This window comes from Chiloscyllium punctatum, chromosome 14, assembly GCF_047496795.1.
Source record: "Chiloscyllium punctatum isolate Juve2018m chromosome 14, sChiPun1.3, whole genome shotgun sequence".
NCBI lineage: Eukaryota > Metazoa > Chordata > Chondrichthyes > Orectolobiformes > Hemiscylliidae > Chiloscyllium > Chiloscyllium punctatum.
Window position 1 is genome coordinate 28850943 of NC_092752.1, and position 27587 is coordinate 28878529.

At 42.7% G+C, this 27587-nt stretch overlaps 1 protein-coding gene across 4 annotated transcripts in view; it reads right to left on the reverse strand.

Annotated features, from left to right (window-relative positions):
• The window catches only part of maml3 (mastermind-like transcriptional coactivator 3), a 532838-nt gene that overhangs the window by 115225 nt on the left and 390026 nt on the right, over positions 1-27587 (reverse strand). The window lies entirely within an intron of this gene.

Here is a 27587-nt window from a genome sequence, read left to right on the forward strand (position 1 = left end):
CATTGATATAATGTCTAACTACCTTAACATCACATGCAAGTGATGAAATGATACATTTTGATACCAATAGAACCCTTTGTTAAAAAATGTTGTTTACTGTTCATAGTCCAAACTCTTTTTCAGAAAGACAGTGTACCTTTAATACATTTCCAGTTTAGCTTCAAACTAGGAAGAATGATACAGCCTTCATTAAACCAACTGATCAAAGAGGTACCAAGTGGACTGGAGGGAGGCAGTATTTCAGGGACAGGTAATCCAGCCATAGTTACAGCCAGATAAAGGTACATAAATTAGGATAGAAATGTGAACAAGTATGCTGCAAAACTGTACTCGCTTCTGAAGCGCATCAATCAATAAATTTGAATTAAGACATTACTTATCCGTACTTGCAGAAGGAAGACGAACCATATAAAGGTTACTCAACAGTCTTCAAAATTCCATTGTTTATATACTAATTACCTTTATGTACTATCACCCAATCGTTCACAATACAGACACTGCAGGAAAGAACATTAAGGTCCCTTCAAAACCTAAATATTATTAATTTATGTCATAAAGTCCCATTTTCTATAACCAGGTAAAGGCTACAATGTTAGTCAGCAACACAATCCCCAGCGACCATTTATCTTGTCATTCTTCAAAATGGAGCATGTGAGGCCTCAGCTGGTTACTGTTATATTCTCAGACTGTCACTGAACATTTCTGTGTAAGACAAATGGCTCTGCAATTTGAATCTTCATGCATGTGCCTTTCTGTCTCTATTGCTTCTAGCTTTTCCCCATCTCATTTGCTTCTTTCTGACTTCCTTTTCTCTCTTAATTTTCCTCCATCTCCTTCTTTTGTTTGTTATTTGCCTTTTCTTCGTTTAACTCTCACAGTCACTCTCTATCTTCTGTGTCTCCTGGTTGCATAATTTCCATCTGCCAGTTCGACTTCCCAGCACAAACAGCATTTTAACAAGCAATTGTTTGGCAGGTTCTTGTTGGTGCCAAATAAACAACAACAAAAGCCGAGAGTGCTTTGACAATACCACACCTCGCCTCCTTGCAGCCCTTGGCATCTACATTTTACACTGATCACAAACCTGAAACAAACTGTACTGGAAGGATTTGAGCAATTCTTTCGTGAAATTTTAAGGATGACAGGCTATTTCTGTAAAGCAAGGATATACAGCATTTTTAGTCAAGGAAAAAAAGTCAAATATTTAAAGGAGGCATCACGACTGCTTTTCATGATATAAGCGCAGCCTAATGATTCACTAGAATATGTTACAGGAGTCACCACTCACTCTTATGTTTCAAAGGATTACAATATACACGGCAGGTGGACGAAGATGCACTCAATCACACTTGAAAGTGGGATTGATAACCCAAGAGTGCTCCAGTAATGCTATAATGCAAATGTGCAGTAATTGTATTCAGCTTCAGCCTTTCTTTTCCCAATATAGTATGATATATTCAAGTCTGGTTGTACTGTGATACAGTCAGTGCGATATCCCATCGCATGGTGCAGCAAGTAATCTCTGCAACATGTCATCATAGCTTCAAATTGTTTCAGGAGATTAGCTGACAATTTACTCTGACAATTTATGCTGCAGTACTTACAGCACGGCTGAACCTCCACTCGTCTGACAAGTCACTGAACCTGGTACGAATTTTAATCTTCATTTGCAGGTAGGCCCCAGCAGTATTCCCACCCGTGCTGCGGAAGCTGCTTTGGGAATGTAAATGGCTGCTATTTGTCTTGGTTACCTGCCCCAGTGACTGGGTCTGGCTACTTGTGGGATGGCAGAAGGAGAAGATTATTCTTGTACTTAAAATTTAAAAGTTGCAGCCAGAAAGTAGGCAGAGGTCTTGGAATTGGCTGGAAGCAAATGTAGGTAAAAACAATGAGGTAAAAACAATGACTGCAGATGCTGGAAACCAGATTCTGGATTAGTGGTGCTGGAAGAGCACAGCAGTTCAGGCAGCATCCAAGGAGCTTCGAAATCAACGTTTCGGGCAAAAGCCCTTCATCAGGAAGCAAATGTAATGCACATCTGGCTGCTTGAGTCTTCCACAAGCATGGTGCAATCTGTCGGTGGGACTGCACTAACATTGAAGATGGTAAGAATCTCCAGCTGTCTGACTATTCCCAGACTGCATTACTAATCAAAGGTCAAAATATCATCAAACTGGCCAATTTAATTTTGCTACATGGCAGTTCCTATATGGATGCCATGTCAAAGTCATATCATACCAGCGACTTGAAAGAAAGAGTAAGAACTGTGCATCCGAAAAATAAAAGGAACTGCTTAGTCATTCCTTTCACCTCACGTCTCTGCACCACTGGGAAGACAGGACATTGTGAAAGCACAGATTGAGAAAGGCCTCAATTTGATCCAACCATTCTTCCCAATTTGATCTTATTTGTACTTTTAGTGACTCTTCTACGGATTAGTTAGTGGTGAATACTTAGTTGCATTTACTTAAACAGTAGGTAATCCTCAAGAGAAGAAACTGTTGACCCTAATCTGCCTCAACTCCAAATGAGTTCACACAGAGCTTTAGAATCACAGAATCATACAATTCATAAGAGGCCGTTCAGCCCATTGAGTTTGTACTGCCAAAAATACACGATACCTACATCAGTCCTACTTTCCAGCACTGGGCCCATAACCTTCAAATGCTCACCTAAATACTTTTCAAAAGTTGTGAGGTTAGCCATCTCTATATGTCTTTCAGGTAGACCATTCCAGACTCCTAAAACCCTCTGGGCGAAACAGCTTTTCCTCAGGTCCCCCTAAACCTCCTGCTTTTCACATTAATAGTGTTATAGAGTCTTGAACTAAGGGAACAATTGCTTTCTATCCACCTGGCCTGTGTCACTCATAAACTTCCAAACCTCCATGAGGTCCCTCCTCGGCCTTCTCAATTCCAAACTGTCCACAAACAGGATCATTTGAACGGAAGCAAGACATTCAGTCCCTTCAGTACACTGCACCATTCAATTAGATTATGGCTGATCTAACACAATGCCACTCCATATTCTATCTCCATACCACTTGAGTTGGAAGCCATTGCCATCAACTCCAGAGCAATCAGCCTTTAACAATGATTCCTGTAGTCAGGTGATCTGATTGGATAGTTTATACCTTAACACTCAGTTCAGCAATCAAAACATAAGACTAAAAGTTGGGTATTTGTGAACTTGATTTTTATTTATTCTCAGGACTGATGAGGAAGATGGTGTTTCTCATTTATTGACCATCCCTAGTTGAAGAGTACAACTGAACTTTCCTTATGAACTGATACAGTCCTTGTGGTGAAGGCAATGTTAGGTCAGGAGCTTGAGGATCATGACTCATTGATTATGAAGGAACAGGGAAATCATCCAAGTCAGATATGTGTGTGTAACTTGGAGATAGTGACGATTACATGCCCTCGTTGTTCTTGGCCTTTCGGGTGGTGTCAGGTGCTTTTGCAGAAGTCTCCAGGGTATCATAGAGGTAGCACACTGTGGTTGTGGTCCATCAGTGGTGGACAGAATTTTTAAAATGGTGAATAGGGTGCCAATCAAGTAGACTTAATTGGCCTGAATGGTGTTCAGCTTCTCCAATGTAGTTGCCCATGCACTCATCCAGTCAAGTGGAAAGTTTTCAACCACGCCACCTTGTGGATGATGGGGAAGCTTAGGGAACCTTCACCACAAAAAAGCAAGTCGAAGGCTCCGACCCATTTTAATCGCCATGGCATTTATGTGGCTGGTTCGGTTGAACCACTGGTCCATGGTGACAACCAACATAATAACAGAGGAAATTGCCACCCGTAACGTTACCAAAGCTTCAAAGCAGGTGGTTGGACTTTCTCTTGTTGGAGATGGCCACTGGGAGTAATGTTAAATGCTATTTAATAGTGAGCATACCCAAATGCTGCAATGGTAAGTTGTTGGTGAGTAAGTTCCATCTGATAGGACTGATGATGATTTCAGATTGAGTTCAGACTGATAGAGTCATACCTGACCAGAACTGGATTTGCCTTGCATCTTGTAGATCGGGCACATCTTGGAAAAGGTTGACATAAGTCAGGTGGATGCTATCAGTTTGTTCAAATCATTTTAATATGTTCTATACCCTTACTGGAGCCATGTATTAAATTGATTCTTAGAGCAGTGAGAATGGGTAGAGGCTTATTCTGTCTATTTCATGCATTGATACCATATAGCAGTATCTTCAAGGACACTTGTGACACTGTGGTCACGTCCCTACCTGTGAACCAGAAGGCCTGGGTTCAGGGCCCATCTGTAGGTGAACTGAAGCCCTTAAGTGAGCAAGTAAAGCCTAATTGAGGGATTTATCCCCCCATTGTCTGGATTAAACCCACAATGGGAGAAGCCCATGACAGGGAGCCAGCCCAGCACATTTCCTTGCACTGGTCAGTAGTGAGCTTACAGCAAGGTGTCTGGGCTCTTCCATCACAATTCCTCTGGATCCAAGAGAGACCCCTCCCCGCCCAACAACCCCCAAACCCCAAGGTATACATTTTCTCCTGCCCTCAGGTTCCTCTCCCTTCCTGCCCACCTCCTTTACCTACTTGACATGTTCTGATTCATCACAGCTTGAAACTGGGGGATGCTGCTGGTAATGAATGTAGTCCCCAGTGCAGGTCTGTACTGGAGACAGGTGGGAAGGAGGGCTGGTGTGGTTTGCAGAAAGGCCAAACTAGAAAGGTCTAGGGAGGGCAAGGAGGGAATTGGGAAACCTGAAGGATCGGGGGTGGGAGAGTGCCAGTGAGCTGGGGGCCTCTGAAGGAAGACCCCATCTGCTTTGCTGCCAATAGATGAGGAGTGGGGTTTGGTAGGTTTCAGATTTTTGTTCTGACCTCTGACCAGTCACAAGAAAATTACTGCTGGCTAGGGACAGATCCTTCATAGCTGTTAATCTGCCTCTATCTGACCGTGACTAGCCTAAAGGCAGGTGATCACCCAACATCTTCCCTTCAGTTCATGAAGCTGCAGTGAGAGCAGGACAGTCGGCACTGGGAAAGGTGCTCATGGTTTTAGACCAATTGTGTGTGCCCATTCCCCTGCCAACCTGCCCCGGGACAACATCAGGTTTGACTCCTCGTTAGTGTACGTGCACAATAAAAGCTGGATAAATCCGAATTTGGGCAGCATCTTCACCAAAATTCCACCTCATCAACAGTTAACAAACTGGCGCTTCTTATGACAGGTCAGTTTGCTCCTTCTGTTCCTGTCCTGTCATGTTTTCTGATATTTGTACCAAGAATAGTTCTCATGATAAATTATTTGCTCACCGAGGCTGGGAGTGCTGAGGAAAAGAATTGCTAAAGCAAGCTTGCTTCGGGAAATCTGAAAAAATGAGATAACTACAACTAGTTCTTGCATGTGTGCTCTTCTTTAAATATTACTTCCAATGGTCTTTCGAAGCCAAACTCGCTAGACTTCACTCACATGTTCACTGCTGGGTGGGATTTCTGTGCTGATATACTGGTATCACATTGTGTCCTACACTATCACCGGACGGTGAACTACATATGGTGGAGCCACTTAACAGTTAATATTGCAATGGCCAAGGCATTATATCCTGGCCATGCCAGAGGCCAGGAGGCTAGCAGAGGAAGGCAGTTGCATGTTCCTCTAGTGCTGAGAGTGAGGGACAGGATGGGATGATGGAGAGAAGGGAGAGAACATATGTTGCTAACTTAGAGTCATAGAGACATACAGCATGGAAACAGACCCCTCAGTCCAACCTGTCCATGCTGACCAGTTATCCCAACCCAATCTAGTCCCACCTGCCAGCACCCAGCCCATATCCCTCCAAACCCTTCCTATTCATATACCCATCCAAATGCCTCTTAAATGTTGCAATTGTACCAACCTCCACCACATCCTCTGGCAGCTCATTCCATACATGTACCACCCTCTGCATGAAAAAGTTGCCCCTTAGGTCTCTTTTATATCTTTCCCCTCTCACCCTAAACCTCTGCCCTCTAGTTCTGGACTCCCCGACCCCAGGGAAAGGACTTTGTTTATTTACCCTATCCATGCCCCTCATAATTTTGTAAATCTCTATAAGGTCACCCCTCAGCTTCCAACGCTCCAGGGAAAACAGCCTCAGCCTGTTCAGCCTCTCCCTATAGCTCAAATCCTCCAACCACGGCAACATCCTTCTAAATCCTTTCTGAAACCTATCAAGTTTCACAACATTTTTCTGATAGGAAGGAGACCAGAATTGCACGCAATATTCCAACAGTGGCCCAACCAATGTCCTCTACAGCCGCAACATGACCTCCCAACTCCTGTACGCAATACTCTGACCAATAAAGGAAAGCATACCAAACGCCTTCTTCACTATCCTATCAACCTGTTACTCCACTTTCAAGGAGCTATGAACTTGTACTCCAAGGTCTCTTTGTTCAGCAACACACCCTAGGGCCTTACCATTAAATGTATAAGTCCTGCTAAGATTTGCTTTCCCAAAATGCAGCACCTCACATTTATCTGAATTAAACTCCATCTGCCACTTCTCAGCCTGTTGGCCCATCTGGTCCAGATCCTGTTGTAATCTGAGGTAACCTTCTTCGCTGTCCACTACACCTCCAATTTTAGTGTCATCTGCAAACTTACTAAATATATCTCTTATGCTCGCATCCAAATCATTTATGTAAATGACAAAAAGTAGAGGACCCAGCACCGATTCTTGTGGCACTCCACTGGTCACAGGCCTCCAGTGTGAAAAACAACCCTCCACCACCATCCTTTGTCTTCTACCTTTGAGCCAGATCTGTATCCAAATGGCTAGTTCTCCCTGTATTCCGTGAGATCTAACCTTGCTAATCAGTCTCCCATGGGGAACCTTGTCGAACACTTTACTGAAGTCCATATAGATCACATCTACCCTCTGCCCTCAAAAATCCTCTTTGTTACTTCTTCAAAAACTCAATCAAGTTTGTGAGACATAATTTCCCATGCACAAAGCCATGTTGACTATCCCGAATCAGTCCTTGCCTTTCCAAATACATGTACATCTTGTCCCTCAGGAATCCCTCCAACAACTTGCCCACCACCGACATCAGGCTCACTGGTCTATAGTTCCCTGACTTGTCCTTACCACCCTTCTTAAACAGTGGCATCACGTTTGCCAACCTCCAGTCTTCTGGCACCTCACCTGTGACTATCGATGAAACAAATATCTCAGCAAGAGGCCCAGCAATCACTTCTCTCGCTTCCCACAGAGTTCTCGGGTACACCTGATCAGGTCCTGGGGATTTATCCACCTTTACCCATTTCAAGACATCCAGCACTCCCTCCTCTGTAATCTGGACATTTTGCAAGATATCACCATCTATTTCCCTATAGTCTATATCTTCCATATCCTTTTCCACAGTAAATACTGATGCAAAATACTCATTTAGTATCTCCCCCATTTTCTGTGGCTCCACACAAAGGCCGCCTTGCTGATCTTTGAGGGGCCCTATACTCTCCCTAGTTACCCTTTTGTCCTTAATGTATTTGTAAAAATCCTTTGCATTCTCCACAACTCTATTTGCCAAAGCTATCTTGTGTCCCCGTTTTGCCCTCCTGATTTCCTTCTTAAGTATACTCCTACTTCCTTTATACTCTTCTAAGGATTCACTCGATCTATCCTGTCTATACCTGACATATGCTTCCTTCTTTTTCTTAACCAAACTGAACAAGACAAGAAACAGTCAGATGTCACAGGCCAAACAAGGCATTGCGGAATATGCCTTACAGTGTCCAATAAATCACAGTTATAAGCAACCGATTTTTAAATATTAAGGAATTACTCCTAAAGCTTTACGAATACTTCAATATAGCGACTGAATCAACGAATATTAAGGTAGCTTAGAAGTTACTTGATGAGGATTGGCCCAATTTTTACTTTGATAATTTGTGTAACCTTGATCTCTGCATCTGAAGAAGATGCTCCACGTTTGACTGCAGACTTCTGTCTGTATGACTGATACAGATGTTTCTCCTGTTTATAGCAGCGATACAGACAGCTGTCTGCAGTCAGCCACAGAAAGCGTTGCTCAGAGTGCCTGGGACTATGGATACACTATGTCAGACTTACCCAGTGAAATCACACTACCCTCCCTCACTGATCTTTTCGAATTAACAGTGTCAGATACCTGAAAGATGCAGGGCAAAGAGAGCACTACAAATAGAAGATGAATGCATCTTAAAATGCAAGGAGATTTACAAGCGAAAAGAATGAGACAGACAGTGCATGATTATCCCTTTGCGCTTCTAATGTAAAATCCAGAGCCAATTGTAGCTGCTATTACTGCGACACTTCAGCATATACTGACAAATATCTTTCATCAAATTTTGCATTCTGCCAAAAAAGAAATAAGTAAGAGGAAGACGACAAAAAGAATAAACTTGGGATTTATATCGTGCCCTTCAGGACCTCAGGATATAGCAAAGTGCTTCAAAGTTGATTAAGTGCTTTGCTGGCAGCCAATCAGTGCACAGTCACACACACAGCAATGGAAGACACGCCTAGATTAGCTGGGACACATGTTGGATGTGGAAGAAATGCTGATCAGGCCACTAGGAGAACTCCCCTGCTCTTCTTCAAATAGTGCTCTGGGATCATTGACATCTACCCGCGAGGGCAGAGAAGGGCTCAATTTAACATCGGAAAGGTGGCACCTCTGAAAATGCAGCACCCCCTCAGTTCTGCACTGTTAGTACTGTGCTTTCTCTTATTCTCATTTCATGAGGACTGCTTCAGTGAGGTGGATCCTCTCGTGCGGAAGGAAATGGCCTCTCCCCTTTAAAGCTTTCTCATATTCACAATTTGCCAGGTTTGTGCCTCTTCCAGCTACCTTCTCACGACAAGTTTTCATCTTCTGAATGCAGTAACACGCAGAATTAAATTTTGTTTGCTCAGATTTTACTCAATTGGGGATAAGTGACTTTGATGAATGTAGCCCGTACATATAACAATAGAAAAGCATAGAACCCACTACACTTTCAAATAATCTGTTATCATAAGAAAGCACACAGAAGCGTTATTAGATGTAACTTAATAATATGGCTATGACACCTCCACCTGACAACAAAAAACTTGTGTCAGCAAATTCAAACATCCAAGATTGATTAGATTTTTAGTTCTAACTATTTGACCAAGACAATTAAGTGATAGTGTTACCACAACTCTCCTTGTAGATTAAGCGATCTCTTCTAACAATCAAATAATTATGCAGAATTGATGATTATTCTAACTATAACGTCATTTTATTTGACATTTCTTTCTCATGAATTTCTGTGAAGTCTTAACTTAAGTAGAGTGTTGCTGTTTTCATCAGACGAAGTGACTTGAAGTTAAGTCTTCTCTGGTTTCACAGATCACATTCCAATTGGTAAATACTGGAAATACTTTCGAGTTTTCTCTTAAAAATGCACTCACAGATGGAAATCTCAATGTTGCATATGCTTAACATATTTTGAGAGATTTATTTAGATGCATTAACTAGAGGAATAATAATATGGAAAGTGAAACAGGTATCTTTTAAATATGCATCAGTAAATGCAACACTTAAAAAGAACTTATTTATTACCTGTCTGAATATAATCCACACTTAATCTAAAATCATTTTCTGGATAATTAACATGGTAACCCAAACGGCACTTTAAGAAAATTAACATTGCATGAGATTTCAGAAGGGTTTAAGTTACTTAGCTGGAAACCATGGGAAGTTATGAAAGGAAAGATTTGTAGTTTTTAGCATTTGTCACCACCTCAGGACATTCCAAAGTGTTTGACAGCAGAAGTAACATTTTGAACTGTAACTGCTGTCATCTGGGAGGAATGGCAGCCAATTTGTGCACAGCAAGGTCTCACAAATAGAACACGAGTATCAGCTGCATTGATTCAAGGATAACAAAGCTGAAAACAGCTCCTCAATCTGTGCTAAGAGCTCAGACGCAACAAGAATCCATACCTATACAATCTGAATACCTTTCAGAAACACAAGTACTTATTACTCTGTCTGGGTAGCAACTCACCAAGAACCTGCAGCACTGTAATCAATTCTTGGCAAAGAAACCAGGGAATTGGAGGATCTTTTAGGATGAATGGACTAAAACGCGGCCTCGTAACCCTACTTACCTTGTTATTCTATAAATCTCTTCACGGATTTGACTAAATTTTTTTGGTCATATTTATTTTATTGACATTGGTGGCAGTATGATGGTTCAGTGGTTAGCACTGCTGCCTCACAGTGCTCAGGACCCGGGTATCAGCCTCAGGTGACTGTCTGTGTGGAGTTTGCACGTTCTCCCCGTGTCTGCGTGGGTTTCCGCCGGGCGCTCCGGTTTCCTCCCACAGTCCAAAGATGTGCAGGTTAGATCAATTGGCCATGCTAAGTTGCCGGTAAGGATGTTTAGGTTAGGTGCATTAGTCAGGGGCAAATATAGGATAGGGGAATAGGTCTGAGAGGGTTACTCTTTGGAGGGTCAGTTTGAACTTGTTGGGCCAAAGGGCCTGTTTCCACACTGTAGGGATTCTAATATCTAAAAAATAAGCAGTTGAAGGGCTGGAATTGATTTATGGGCTAAGAAACAAAAAATGAACCAGAGTTCCAGCCATCTAGAATATGATAGATAAACATGGATAAATACAGAAAATATGGAGAAATACCGATAAATATGGATAAATACTGATTCCAGAACAGGGATGCAGTAAGTCACTACTTTCACTGGTGAATACAAGTCATGGATGCCAGGTACAAATTTGCATCCAGGAATGAAACATAATGTAGAGGTGCCGGTGTTGGACTGGGGTGTACAAAACTAAAAATCACATAACACCAGGTTAGAGTCCAACAGGTTACCTGGAAGCACTAGCTTTCGGAGTTGCTACAACCACCTGATGAAGGAGCAGCGCTCCAAAAGCTAGTGCTTCCAAATAAATCTGTTGGACTATAACCTGGTGTTGTGTGATTTTTAACTCGGAATGAAACAGTTTGTGATCCAGAATTCCTTAAGGGGAGGTGCTCATAACCTGACAGCACTTTGTTAACAATCTTCCTTCTCAGCAAGATCAGTCTGACTTAAGGCTGCACAAAAGGTATAGACCGAAATTGCAGCGTTACATTTTTCAGGTTTTAAAACTCAGCAATACCCTTCCAGTGACAGTGTGATCAAAGGTCATGGTGGCTCAGGGGTTAGCACTGCTGTCTCACACCACCGGGGACCCAGGTTCGATTCCCGACTCAGGCGACTGCCTGTGTGGAGTTTGCACATTCTCTCAGTGTCTGCGTGGGTTTTCTCTGGGTGCTCCAGTTTCCTCCCACCATCCAGAGATGTGCAGGTTAGGGTGAATTGGTCATGCTAAATTGCCTATAGTGTTGTTGGGCCCAAGGGCCTGTTTCCACACTGTAGGGATTCTATGAATTCAGGGCAGAACGTTCCTGTTTCCAGTTCAATTTGAGTGACATTCAAAGCATCTGATTTCACCAGGGCTCACAACAACTTTTCTCACACAATCTTCTGCTCTTTATCACGTTAATTTTGCAACCAAACTCTTTGGCACTTTCTTGGGGGCGTCACTTGGCCAGACTGGCAGAAGCACTTGGCATTGCCGGGATCTTCAGGGTGTCCATGCTGCACATGCCAGGTCTAAAGCCCAGCTGCATGATACTTCAGATGCTGTAGAGAGGAACTGTGTGCTGTGGTGCTCTATCATTAGTCCTGAGGACCCCGCCCAGAAAAGCAAGGAAACTTCACAGGCAGGGATCTGGAGGGATTGGTTCCTGAGGATTGGAGAGAAAGGCAGTTCTTTATCCAGCTGACTGACACTATGCCTTTGTGACATAGTGCTGGGACCCTGATGGTCAGTGCTATGTTCCATGATAAATGGAATGATACAGCAGTGCAGGAAAATGGTCAATGATTCCCCTAAGGACAGTTCTCCTTTGAGTTTTAACATAGCCATTTGCTGGAAGCACACAGAGTGTGGTACATTCTGTAGGTGTGACACTCATGTAGTCCCAATGCCAAACAGCAACATGCCCACCTACTTAAATGCTCAGTGCTTCCCACTTGACAAGCTGTCTGCCTTTCCCTCTGAACGAAAAGAATAAACTGAGACATAGAGGCCGGCAATCTTCAAGTGAGCAGAAACTGAGTCAGTACTAAGGAAGTAAGCTAAGAGCCATAAGATGCATCCTGTATGGACGAATGAGATAAGTGTGTGTCTCTTTGTGCAAAGTGAGATGTAAGTTGTAGGTGTCCCTGTACTCCAACAGCAGACCTGAAGTACTGAAGTGGAGTGCAAGTTGGTCAGAGAGCAGGATTTTGTGCTGAGACTGATGGCTTGCTGCTGTCATGTTGAGGTGGACGGTGGCTATGCAGCTACCTCAGACCTTGTGGGGAAGGTACAGTTGGATAATGGCTGAGACACGCAGTTGGCTGGAAGAACCCAACAAGCCAGGCAGCATCAGAAGGTGGAGAAGTCAATGCTTTGAATGTAACCCTTCTTCAGCACCCGAAATGTCGACTTCTCCACCTCCTGATGCTGCCTGGCTTGCTGTGTTCTTCCAGCCTCCTGCCTGTCTACGTTGGGAACCCAGCAACTGCAGTTTTTTTTGTCTCGAGACAAGCAGTCAGCAAGCTGAAGCCACCAGATACTTACTCTGACTTGCCTGTCAAGGATTTGTGCTGTCTAGTTTCTTAGGGAGAGGAGAGGAAAATTGAAAGTGGCGTATAAATAAGGCCAAGCTGGTGATTTCCAGCACTGAGGCAGAGACATACCAGATTCGAAACATCAATTCTGTTTCTCTGTCCACAGATGCTGCTAGACCTACTGAGCTTCTCCAACAGTTGGGTTAATAATGAGGTGCAAATGTATGGAAATAAGGTGGTCTCAACTCAATGGTGAAATCCGGAAGTTGCCATTTAAAGCTTTAAGGATAAAATCTTAAAATCCTTTGTCAACGTTGAGTGTCTAATTCTTTCATTCTCGCTGTTTTTTTCCCAAGTTTTCTCACCATTGTTCACACTGTATTGGGGAAGGGGAAACATTCTGCCCTAAGTAATGAGAAAGGTCACCTAAATATTTGCCTCATCACAATTTGCTAAACTCATTATTGCTGCAACATGAGGTAGCACCCCATTATCTAATTAATAATCAACATTTATTTTAAAGTTGAATAAAAAACGCAAAGAACTGTGGGTGCTGGAAGTCAGAAACAAAAATATATTTTTAAAGTGTTCGATTCCATATCCAACATTTCTTCAGTTACACTTCAAGATGCATATTTTAGAGACACTGGGCACTCTTAGTATCAAAAGCATCTTAGGATGCTTATAGAGTCATAGAGATGTACAGCACAGAAACAGACCCTTCGGTCCAACTCGCCCATGCCGACCAGATATCCCAACCCACCTGCCAGTACCCAGCCCATATCCCTAAAACCTTTCCTATTCATATACCCATCTAGATGCACTAGCCTCCACCACTTCCACTGGCAGCTCATTCCATACACATACCACCCACATACCACCCTAAACCTATGCCCTCTAGTTCTGGATTCCCCCACGATGGGCACAAAGTGACAAAAGCAGGACAATCTATTTTGGAAAACCCTTTAAATAGACAGGCTATCATAACTAAGCCGAATCTGGCTGGGCATATACTCTGCAGCATTGATCACTAGAGTACAATCAAAAACCCAAGCCTATAATCAACAGAAGCAAGAAGGGACAATGATCTCCCCCTTCTTAAGATGTTTATGCTTTTATTCTCCTAAGGGGCAAACCAATCAACTTTTTTTTAAAAGCTGCCCTGCCGGAAGCAGCCTTAATGAGCTGAGGGTTGGCCTTCTGCCCCTTGGAAAAGAAGACCGACCTTGAATTCCGCCAGTCAATCTGACTGTCCAGCATCTTGTGCAATTCCAGCGGGATGCTGCTTATACAGAGTCCTAAGAAGAGGGCAACTTGGACCCTGGAGACCGGTGAGTTGACCTTCATCTGACCAGGAGAGATCAGCATCCTGGGGAGGAGCTGTGCAGGGTTCGTGGTGAGGCAGGAAGCTACGAAGGAGGCGTACAATCACTGATGCTGCCACTGAATGGCAGTGGGTACATCCCAAAGGAGGTACCCCTTCCTTGCGCCCTTTCACCAACTCTGGTGAAAAGAACAGTGTAGCCACTTGTCCACCATCCCAGTGTGATGTGCCAGCTGACATTGAATAAGACCCTTAATTGGGCGTAATGAGCCCAGAATAGGCCTGAAGGTTGTGAGCTGCTTGGTGCCCGACACGCCATTGTATTATGAGAGACAGCTTCGAGTGGGCTAACACCACTCGTATTTTATGTGCCACAGCCATGTTTCAAAGCCATCTGCTGTGGGGGCTCAAAAACTCCTCCAATTGAGACAGTCAGTTAACTTCGCACAGACTAGAGACTGAACCTAGAATCTCCCGCAACTGTGTGGCTCAACATTGGGATCTCATTTACATTTACCAAGTAACCTTTGTTGAAAAGCTCAAAATATTGGTTTTGAACAACAGAGAATCAGAGCGAACTTGGCACAGGGAAACAGCCTTTGCCCTCTTTCTCTGAAATCGCTGTGGTCCATGTAGCTAGCTGCCAATGGTGTAGGTAATAAGAGGGATAGGGTCCTGCAAGCAGAATATAATGAGCAGGGAATTACATTAGATAGATTCTCCATCAATAGGGGAATCAAAGGTTAGTGGACCTGAGGAATGTTGGATCAGCCATGATCCTATTGAATGGCAGAGGAGGCTCAAGGGGTCAAATGGTCTACACCTGATCCTGTTTCTTATGGCTTTATGGTCAAAAACAGTAATCTCAGGTTTACTTGCCGTGCTACATGTTAGTGAGATTTGGAATAGAAGATTAGATTCCCTACAGTGTGGAAACAGGCCCTTCGACCCAAAAGTCCACACCCACCTTCCAAAGAGTAATCCACCCCAACCCATTTACCTATCCTCTATTTACCCCTGACTAATGCACCTACCACAATTTGAGCAATTTAGCATGACCAATTCACCTGGCCTGTACATCTTTGGATTGTGGAAGGAAACCAGAGCATCCGGAGGAAACCCATATAGACACAGGGAGGATGCGCAAACTCCACACAGACAGTCGCCCGAGGTGGGAATTGAACCCGGGTCCCTGGCGCTGTGAGGCAGCAGGGCTAACCACTGAGCCACCGTGCCACCCCAAGAAGAATAGACTAGCTGGAGGGATGGGGTAGGAGGGAGAGATTTCTGGGGAAGAAGGGACATCTACTAGTTCGGTGGGTCATATCTCAGCAGGACCAAGACCAATATCCCTGCAGAGGATAATGTGTGGAAAGGTTAAAACTAAATTGCAGGGCTTGGGAACCCAAGTGGGATATAAGAGTAGGGGCAACATTGGTGCAAGTGAAAAACAGAAAAGCAGAAAGAAGTAGAAGGCACAGGAAGCAAGAGCTACTAGCAAACAGAGCTGGAATACAAACGTGTAAAAATGTCAAAGACAAGTCATAGAGTCATAGAGATGTTCAGCATGGAAACAGACCCTTCGGTCCAACCCGTCCATGCCAACCAGATATCCCAACCCAATCTAGTCCCACCTGCCAGCACCTGGCCTATATCCCTCCAAACCCTTCCTATTCAAATACCTATCCAAATGCCTCTTAAATGTTGCAATTGTACCAGCCTCCACCATTTCCTCTGGCAGTTCATTCCTTACCCGTTCCACTTTGTGTGAAAACGTTGCCCCTTAGGTCTCTTTTATATCTTTCCCCTTTCACCCTAAACCTATGCCCTCAAGTTCTGGACTCCCTGACCCCAGGGAAAAGACTTTGCCTATTTATCCTATCCATGCCCCTCATAATTTTGTAAATCTCTATAAAGTCACCCCTCAGCCTCAGGGAAAACAGCCCCAGCCTACTACTGTATATCTGAATGTACAGTGCATTCACAATAAGACAAACAATTTAACAATACAAATAGTTAAAAAAGTTATGATATGGTCGTGATTACAGAACTATCACTGCAGGGAGGAGAAAGTGAGGACTGCAGATGCTAGAGATCAGAGTTGAGAGTGTGGTGCCAAAAAAGCACAGCAGGTCAGGTAGCATCCGAGGAGCAGGAGAATTGATGTTTCAGGCAAAAGCCCTTCATCGGGAATGAGGCTTGTGGGTCAAGGAGCTGAGAGATAAATGGGAGGGGGTGTGTGGGGGTTGGTGGGGGGGGAGAGGGGAAGGTAGCTGAGAATGCAATAGGTCGATGAAGTTAGGGAGAAGGTGATAGGTCGGGGGGGAGGGGAAGAGGGGATAGATGGGAAAGGTGATGGACAGGTCAGGAGGTGGTACAGAGTTGGAGGCTTGGGACTGGGATAATGTGCGGGGGAGGGGAAACGAGGAAGCTGCTGAAATCCATATTGATCCCTGCAGGGAGACCAAGGTTGGGAACTGAACATTCAAAGGCATTTAATCTTTAGAAAGGACTGACAAAGAGGCGGGGTTGCATTGTTAGTGAATGACAGAATCTGTGCAAGACTGAGAAGGGATACTGCTGCAGAAACTCTCAATATGGAATTAGTCTGGGGAGAGCTATGAGGCAACAAGGGGTGGAAAACATTAGTGAGAGTTTTTTCTATAGGTGGCTGCTGCAGCAGATGGATTCCCAGATATTATGTCCAGGAGCAGGTGCTAGAGTATATAGAAGATGGTCTTTTAGACGAGTACATTGCAGAACCAACTCAGGAACAGACTATCCCAGATTGGTTTTAACAATCTTATCTGAGAGTGACTTTAGGAAAAAGTGACCATAATGAGATAGATCTCTTCATTGGGATAGAAAATGAAGTAGCTCAATCCAAATTAGGACCCTAACGCTAAACAAAGAAAACTCACGAGTAATTAACTGGCTATGATAGACTTAATTAAAAAGCACAGCAGTGGATAGGCAATGCTAATATTTAAGGAATGAATACGTGTATTACAGCAGTTATACAGTTCTTTTGTGTGAAAGACCACAACAGGAAAAGTGGCCCAACTATAGTTATCATAAATTAAGGGTAGTATCCAAACAGGATCCATATAAAGTTGTTAGAAAAAGTAGCAAGTCTGATGATTGGGAGCAGTTTAGAATTCAGTAACCAAGAGTTTGGTGAAGAGGGGAAAATACAGTATAAGAGGAAACTCGTAAGGATTATAAAAACAGACTATAAGAGTTTCTACACATATGTAAAAAGAAACAGCTCAGTGAAGACAAATGTAGACTCCTTATTGTCTGAAATGGGGGAAGGATTGGCAATATCCACTCTCTCTTAAATTCAAACTTTGTTCTCCCTCCCCACATGGTCAGAGTGCAAGTGACAGAATACTATTCTAATAGTGTTATAACTGATTCCTTCTGCAGTGATTAGCAGTGGGAATCTTGTTAGAGCCTTGAAACACTAATGAAAATAGCAGTGCCCCGAAGACAACCTGTTCACAAACTAAAGATTGAACTGGGAATCATTTGTAACTCAGTGCCATACCAGATTGAAACATAAGTTCCTAAATTTGCTCATTTGATAATTGAGGCAAGAACGCAATAGGTGAATTCTGTTGCTCTTCCCTCATCAAAACATTTAACCACAAACAGCCTTCTGTAGCACTTATTCCCAGTGAGTCAGAGTGCCTGCTATTTATAACAAAGGATTATTTATCCTTCCCGCTCCCAGCAGAACCAGACTTACTCATCCACAATATTTCTCTCCCTAACCCTAACCCTAACCCTGACAACTCTGAGTGAAAGCAAACCTCATCTCCTTCTAGATTGGGGTTCCTTGTGATTTTGTTGAGCTACTAACCAGAAGAATTTTTTTGCCAATCTGCAATATCAAAACTGCTCATCACCTTGAAAAGCCTATATTAGGTCATCTCTTAAATTTCTTTGTTTCGAGAGAACAATTTTAACTTTATCAATCTCCCCACATAACAGAAATTCTCCACCCAGTTAAATCTCTTCGGCATTGTTTCAAATGTGTTACTCTTCAGAAAAACTAGACATATGTTTTTAACCAGTTCAAGCTTGATCTTTCTATATATTTAGTATAATGAAGTAACTCCATGTGCTTTTGAACCACATTATCAACCTGCCCTGCTATCTTAAGGATTTACATGTCTGCTTTGTCTGGAGCATCCTCAAGACCCTAACTATCTTCATCACTACCTGCTACTTCGGCATTTTATGTAAACTTTACAATCTTTATAAAGCTACCCAGCATACCTGTGCCTAGTTCATTTATAGAAAATGAAAAATAACTAATGAATCCAAAATATTGCCTTGGAAGAACACAGCTACAAATCAATTCTAAAACTGAAAAACATCCACCCTTTGCTTTTCATCACTCAGTCAATTTTGTATCTATAGTGCCACTTTAACACCATGGACTTCCATCTTCTTAACGAGCTTAATAATCAAAGAATTCAATTATGTTAGCCAGGCTTGACTCTTAACAAAGCCATGTTGACTCTCCTTGATTAACTCATACCTTTACAAATGAAAGTTTATTTCTAACCCATTTACGGTTTCCAGTAACTTCCTTACTTTGAGATTTCCGCCGACTACCCTGTTATTTATTGCTTCCCGTTCGATGTATAATCCAATGAGAATTAAAAATCATGATCAATGCCTCAACTATTTCTGCTTTTGGCTTTTTCACCTATAACAAGGTAGTTCATCTGTTCTAGGTAACTTGCTAACATTCTGTAATGCTTGTCTTTTCATTACATCTTCTTTATTATTATCCCATCCATAGCTTCTCTCTCCACACTTAGTGCAAACTTCAAATTATACACTTCCTTTTTGAAGGCAGATACCAAGGTATTCACTTAATGTTTTTGCTATGAGCTTCTCTTCGACATTAAGATTTCTCTCTGGGTCATTAATCAGCCTAGCATTTTCTCTAGAAAACAGCTTATATTTTTCATGTTTACCAGTTGATTTACGGTTCAATTCAATTATGTTGCTCACCTTTTCTTGTAATATCTCTTTGCCTCCCACATTTTGTTTCAGTTCTCTCCAGTATCTTTATAAATCCTCCAGGTTATTAACTGAATCTCACTTCTGACATTTGTCATAAGCCCTCGTTCAGTGTTTTAATTTTTATTGCCTTTGTCTTTTAGGCAACATTAGCTTTGGATGTTCTCTCCTTTCAATTCAAAGGAATATAGTTTGTCTCTGAATTTTCCTTCCCTGAACCATTCTTTCATTGTTCATTTGCTGCTTTACCCTGGACTTGTTTTTTGTCCCAATCCATTTTACTCAGAGATCACTGAAATTGGCTCTTCCCCAGATGCACTTTTCTACCTTTGATATTTTCTGGCCTCCTTCCATAATTATGTTAAACTGAATTACATTCTTGTCACTTCTAGCTAGATACTCTCTGACATTAACACATCATTCCTCAGACCAGATATAACACAGCCTCCTCTCTCTTGCTGATCTCAAAACACATTTCTCCAACGACACCTCTTAAACCCTGGTTGGTAAGATGGTCTGTCTCTATTCAATCTCAAAGAAAGTCTGTCTCTCCCTCCATTTCAAGCTTGTCTCTCACTTCATCCCTGTTCTCTCACCTAAGTCATCCATCTCACTTTTTTCTTTTCCCATTTATCAGGCTGCACTGCTGCCAAATATTTATTGCTGGAATATCACCTGAAACAATGCAAAAGTCATCTAGTATTTTCAATTAAGCTACTATAAACTTATCAGCTTTACAATTGAAAATGGAACATGACATGAATATATGCCATATATATAGGCTGCGCCATTTTTATTTACTTGTGTTCTAGTGAAATAATGGCAATGCTTGCAGCATATTTTCCTTCTGTCTTGACTTTTTGTAATATTTACGCTCTTTGATTCTCCTTGTTCTGCAGTTTCATGATACATGTGATCTCCCCCACTTTTTGATTTCTAATCCCCGATGAGCCAGTCTTAATTTCTGCTAGTTTTGTAACTCTGCTGTGGAGAATAGATGTGCTGCACAGAATGGTTCAAGTAATTCTACACTAGCACACACATCAGAATATAGTGCCATCAACACATGAGCGATACTGACTGTCATGCTGTCTTCAAATACTTAAAGAATCAGAAAGGCCTGTTACATGCATCTATTGAAACTGTATCCACATTACGGACTGCATACACTACAGGATATCTCATAATAATATCATACTGTGTATATTGTGAGCAATGTGATGTTCTAGGAATACTAGAAGCCAATTCCCTGTTGTAAAGATTAAGAACCACAACAGGATCAGAGTCCCCAGGGCATGCAGCTCCAGAACAGATGCAAACGCTGCCACTGACAAGACTAGTAGGAGTTCCAACAGACAGACTAATGATTTCCTTTACAACTGAGATGACGGTAAAACTGTACCATACCTTCTCAGGGAGCAGCTAATGAGCAGTGACAAAAAATATACGCTCCTGCTTGTGATCTATTTAAAGCAAACCAAAGTGAAGTGAGTTAAACGCTTGTTAAATGGAATGCCTTGATGGATATGAAATCGTCCCATTTATCAGACATTTCCACAGTCAACACCTCCATTAGCCATAGTTGCACTGACTGTCCTAAAGTCTGTTGAAATAAGCACCATTGTTACCCGTAATAAAAGCATTGTTAAAAAATGTAAGTAATTCTTTTTAACAATGCTTTTAACAAGCAGGGAAGCATTGTAGTTTTTAAAGAAAGGCACCATTTTGAAGCTGATATCAACATTGGGTCCCTCAAAACGCACGTTGAACGCTGCATGAGTTTGCAGTTCTCTATGAACAAAACCATCTTTGAAATAATATCACCACTTGTGGCTGTGTGGAACTCTCCCTCTGACAACTGAATAAAAAAGGAGATGTTAATCTATTCAAACCAAACCACCGTTATTTGAAATAGTCAACAAAATAAACTGGCTCCGCTAATTTATCTGATTGAGGACACAGCAGAAATTTAAAGATTAAAAATAGTGCATAATGTATGTTTTTGTGTGCATGGAGTGGGGAGGAGGGAACAAACACAGTACGGATGCATAAATGCTGCATCTCCTACAGAAACAAGCTCAACCTTTCTCAGGGAAGACAGCTTCAAAGACAGCAGCAACTATTTTTGCAAACTAGCCACAATTAATGGAACTCCCTCAGCAAAACCCTGTAATTAATACTTGCCTCCTTATTGAGTCACTGTGAATATTTTTGCAGAATTCTGTAGCACAATGCAAAGGCCATTTCTTTTCCACGATTTTATTTGCCAGACAGAGATCTAGATCTTAAACTTCACGGCTCAATATCCACTAGCAACTCCCTCACCCCACTATCTGAAAGGAATACTTACAGGAAAGATGAATAGCAAGGCTTAACACCATGGTCCTGCTCCGATCTCAATTATTCTCCCTGAGAACTAACCCCCACCCTCTCATATTGACTGTCGGTATTCTCCCTACCCTGAGGTCAAAGTAGTGGGTGGAAGGCCATTAATTACATGCCGAGGAGGAGAATCTAGACCTTTTCCTAATGTACTTATTTATGCTGCATTCATTAAAATACAAAACTAGCTGGCATTGAACGTGCTCTTTGTCACTAGGTGTCACTAGCGTTGCACCTGGAATTTTCAAAGAGTGCTAATGACACCTCAAAAACCATTGTATCAGCTTTAAAAATTTGCAAAAAAAAGCCTTGTTATGTAACCATGTCAGTACTCTACAAGCACTCCACTTTATGGTTTGCAGTATTGGCAGTATGACCTTTGCCTTGGGAGTTGGTCACATGTCCTGTGGATAACCTCTCATCTCTAGCGGCCATGCACACGGAGACCCAGCGTAGAATGTAAGGTCATCAATCAACTAACTCACCATATCCCTTGCCCGAGACAATTAGGATATCGAATCTCCCTCCATTGGCCAGGCACCAGGTTCCTCCACCAAATGAACTCAGACCTGAAGGAGGATTTCCAGCTGAAGTAGCAAAGGAACTCATTTTGCAAAATTATAGAGCAGCATTCGTTATGACAACAGGCTGAATCTTCCTAGCCTCTAAACAATGTTGGTGACAGTGAGCCAGTTGGGGAAAGATCAGAAAAATATAGATTCTTGGCATAAGAGAATGGAAATCTTCCACCTGATGTTTTAACAGTGAGATGAGCACTAGTGGCCTTACTTATCTTTGCATTATGACTTATTCTGACCTCAGTTTGTGTTCTCCTGCATGGCAGAGAGAAACTAGACAGTGACAATTCCTGCCAGAAAACTCAGAGTGGGTACCCTGCTGTTAAAATTTATCATTCATTCCTCAGGGTCTCCACCTTGGCTGATTTCTCAGAGCACACTCCATGGTCAGCGATAGCCTGCAGTCCTCTGTCCCATGGAGGTGGGCATTTGATGTATGCCAGGCTTGCCACATCATCATGACACATCGCTGAGGGGGACTCAGAACTCAGTTCTCCACTTCAGTACTGCACACAGGGGTAGGCACCTTCTCAGGCATCTGAGTTACTGCTTCACAGGGCTCTTTCTTAGCACTCACTGATTTCACACCTACGTGGATGCCCACAGCATCTCTGCCTTGCCTTTATCCACTTTTACAACAAATTCAAAATTTACACCCCCACAGTACTTCTGTCCTGCCTTGCCAAATTGTGCAGAGCCAAAACTGGGCAGCTTGCCATGTTTACCAGCAGAGATCACTCAAGAGGGCAGCATGTTGGCATATAGCACCATGCTACACCAATGTCACACACACAGAAGTGCCAGCAGCTTAGATGGCAAACACTGACTGAGCTTCAACCAAATGGCTATGTCTCAAAGTTGGGGAGTATTCTCATTTACTATTGGTGGGGGGGTGTTATTAATCAGAAAGTCCCATCGTCCCATCAGTCAGTTCAGGGTGGCATTCAGTCTCAGTCTAGGGCCTTGGACAGTTGGCTGTTTAGGATGAACAGGACAAGGACTTCTGCATTAGTACAGTCTGGGGAGGTGGTCACAGTCAGTCCTGCAGGCCCAGTGCAACCAGGCTATGGATTAATAGTTGGTCAGTCATGGAGCTGTACAGAGATCAGTAACAGGTCCAGTCACTCATCAGGCAAAGTCAGTCATGAAGGGTTGGCTACAGCCAGTTTACTGAAGGGGAGTCATTAGGCACCACTGCTGAAGTGGGACAGTTAGGGCCATTGTGTGGGGACTGGAGTCAATCTGTTGAGACGGACAGGGGACAATAATTGTGACAAAGAGTATTTTAAAGAAACAAGGGTGGGAGACAAAGGGTAGCACAGTGGTTAGCACTGCTGCCTCACAGCACCAGAGACCCAGGTTCGATTCCAGCCTCGGGCGACTGTCTGTGTGGAGTTTGCACATTCTCCCAGTGTCTGTGTGGATTTCCTCCGAGTGCTTCGGTTTCCTCCCAAGGTCTAAGGATGTGCAGGTTTGGTGAATTGGCCATGCTAAATTGTCCATAGGGTTCAGGGCTGTGGAGGCTAGGTGCATTAGTCAGAGGTAAATGTAGAATAATACGGTTGGGGATTGGGTCTGGGTAGGTTACTCTTCGGAGGGTCAGTATGCACTTGTTGGGCTTCTATGATCCTCAGCTATAGTATTTGAGGATATGAGTTGCTGGGGGAGGGGACCTTCATTGATCACCACCAGCCTGGCTTCAAGAGTGAGCAGAGCATCATGAGGACTGGCATGGCTGAGCTTTAAGCTCAAGGGGCAACATTGGCATTGAAGACTTCAATAAAAAAAATTTGAGTGGGAACATGTGGGAGCACATGTTGTGCAAAGAAGAAAGAAATACGAAGATGGAGGGCTGACCTAGATTAACAGCCTGAGTTCACCACTCATTCTGGTAAGTTACACTGCTTTCCATTCTCTTCTGAATGGGAACTGTACACTGTCAGTGACAAATGGCTGCCACACAATCAGAGTGGGTGCAGTAAGGTCTCTTTCTGTCTGAAGATGTGAGAGCAATGGGAGGTCCTTCAAGGGGCAATTGCATTAATTGGGTACTTAAAATATCTGTAATTATCAAACTCAACAGTGTGGATGTAATGGAGTATTCGCAAATACTTACAGTTAGTTCTAGGCAAGACAAAATCAGCTCTGTTCCTTTATTGCAGCCTGAGAGACTTTGGGTCATCTTTATGAATTAGAGCCGTAGGTGACAATTTTAAGTTTGTCTCTGATTAATTCTGTTTCATGAAGATTGTTATGATCTATTTGAAATGACCAAATACATGGAGAAAATTGCTTGCAGCTGGAATTTATATTCCACACAGTTGGTCACGGCATGTATTTCATACGTTGAACTTGATAATTACAGATATTTTAATTGGCCGATTAATACAAGTAGCCCTTGAAGGATCTCCCATTGCTCACAAGACGAACCCATGTCTTCAGACAGAAATAACCCCGACCATACCCACTCTGAATGCGCTGGCACTTCCAATGTACAATTGTGATTTGGATGAGAATAGAAGGTAACATAAGTCTCACTTGCAACACCGCCTGTATGGGGTAATTTGGGAGGGAGGAGGATGTGGGTAGAGAGGATGTAAAGCTCCAGTGATACGTCTACACTTACAAGCTCTATTAGCGTGACTTGGCTTGTGCTGCATCCATCAGAATAAGACAATGTCAAAGGTCCATGCATAGCCATTTCACAGCCCTTCTTGTCTCAGTGTATCAAGGACCACGCTAAACTCTCATGTATTATAAGGATGGTTACTGGGAGACAAAGTTTGCCTCTTCAGCCATGGTTGATAACCCCTGACTAATACCATCTGTAGATGTAATGCAGCCCATTCTTCAAACAGGGGGCATTGTGGAGCAAACAACAGGCCATATGAAGATGATGGATCAGTGCTCCTAATTCTCTCGATGCCAGCTTGCTATCCCTGACCAACTCATGATCCAACCCCATGACCCCTTGTAGTCTCTATGCTAATTCAGTGCTCTCATACCCTCTACCTTTTTCCATTACACCCTCCATGTACATTTGTTCAGTATGGACCTTGAAAAATATCAGCAGCCATGTTGTGATGGAATAAAACAAAATTCTGAATATCTATTAAAGTCTTGGCTACGAAAAGAGCTAATCTATGTTAGTCCATTCAATGCATTTAATTCCACTCAAGTACTTAAATACTTATAAAAGTAAACATTCATATTCACAAACTCACAGCAAAGACAGATTATCATTTAATCACCTCTTGGAGTTGTCAATCAAACTCGGAGCTTACAGATGCCAACCAAGATAATGTCAGTTCTGAAGAAGAATCATATTGGACCCAAAACATTAATTCTCATTCTCTCTCCACTGATGCTCCCAGGCTTTGAGTTTCTCCAGCACTCTGTGCTTGTTTCTGATAATGATAGATTTTGGAAAGCACTCAACGGGTATTCCATCTGCTCCAGGGAGTTTGTTTCTTGGTAGTAGAGCACTGTCACTTTGCAGTGGTATAATGCTGAGGCCAAGCCAGATGTGGTATTGAGGAATGGAGGTGAGGATGGAGTTCGAGTCAAAGGCAGAATCTCGGCTGAGAAGCTCCTCAGACTGCACTCTACACCAATCCCCTGCCCCCCACCATGTACTGACCTCCTCTCCTCTAAGTGGGGGGGCCATTGAGTACTTGCACTAAAGATTGCCTGAGTTGAGCTGAACTGAAGAAACCACAGATGTCATTGGTTTAATCAAACTGTTGCATTCTTTCAACCAAATATTTAATTTTCAAATTGTAGCATTGTTGGCAGATGGGGAGTCAGGATGGTTGACTCTTAAGAGTGAGTACAGGCTTGACACAAGAAAACTAGGTCGAAATTTATACTCGCCATTCTGTCAGTTGGCCTCTGTCAGTCCCTTTAAAGATAGTTAGATTGCTTGATGCCAGCACAAACTGAACAGTTTGCCAGGACATAGCTTACTTACTTGCATCCTGTATAATAATTGTGAATTATTTTGCATTTTATTGTGGTCTCCTGTCCAAAGCAGTCAGGTGCTATCAACATTTTTCCCCCTTTAATTCTCCATGCCCGGCCTGTAAAATCTAACCTCCTTCAATCCCTTCCTTGAGAGCCCCCCAGTTCTTTCCTCAGTTTGGCATCCATGCTGTTTGCTTTCTGGGTCTAATTGCAGTCTCAGCAGTTCCCACTACGGAGATCTGACACTGCAGGAGCTGCAGGTTAATCACATTGTCTCGCGGCTCTTTAGATCAGGACTTGCTCTCAAAGATGAGCTTGTTGTGGCCACCCACAACTTAATATTGCTATGATACAATCTTTATTCAAGTCAGTCAGAGTGAATGGTAAAGTGAGCAATACACCTCAGGAAGCTCTCTTCAGATAATGGGCATTGGTAATCTGCAGTATTATCGACAAAATCAGCAACATATTTCACATTTAGCATCTTTAATGTAGTAAAACATCTCCTATTCAAAGAGTATTATCAAACTAGATTTGGACAAGGCCACATTAGGAGATATAGGCCAGGTTCCAAAGCTTGGTCAATGGGGCAGGTTTTAAGAAGCATCTTAAAGAGAGGGGAAGAGCACTCAAAACTCTGTGGCTGCTGGGTTACATGAATTGTTCAAAGCTAAGATGACATGTTTTTTGAAATTAGGTAAGCTTATAAGGAAATATAAGCAAACCATAGATTCCCTACAATGTGGAAGCAGGCCATTCAGCCCATCAAGCCTACACTGACCCTACAAAGAGCATTCCACCCAAACTCACCCCCCCTCCCCCCCACCTCCCTACCCTATCCCTGTAACCCTGCATTTCCTGTGGGTAATCCCACCCAGGCTGCACATCTTTGGGCACTACGGGTGGTTTAGCATGGCCCATCCACCTAACTTGTATATCTTTGGACTATGGGAGGAAACTGGAGCACACAAACGAAACCCACGCAGAAACAGAGAGAATATGCAAACTCCACACAGATAGTTGCCTGAGGGTGGAACTGAACCCGATTCTCTGGCACTGTGAGACAGCAGGGCTAACCACTGAGCTATCGCGCCACCTATGTATACAAGCTAAAGACAGCTAAATAAAATTGGGAGTGAATAGCTGAATTGAAGAGCCTCATGGAGCTAATTAGTTGACACTTCTTCATAATAATGCTAGTTTAGATTGTGGACATCAGCGAGTGTGGGAAAACCATTGTAGCACTAAGTACTGTCCTGTTCTCACCCAGCTCCGTATTTTCTAGCCAGTCTGGGCAACAATCAGAGATGGGAAACTTTACTGCTTTATGTTCCCTACTTCACCGAGGAATAGTTTCTTCGAGTGTACAATGGGATATTTAAATAAAAGAACGACAGGCCTGAAGTCAGGGTGATAATGTGAAAACTGGCACCAATGGGTGATCAGTATAGAATTCAATAAAAAACTGATGTTATTGTCTCAATTTACACTTAGTGAAAATGATGACTAGGCATAATCATCAATTCATATGAATATAAGCATTGTGAAGTCAAAATAAACTCAAACTGTGTTATTTGTTGCTACAGACGATAGTCTTCATCTTTAACAGTCTTTTTGATGATTCAAATCCTGACAGCCATTTA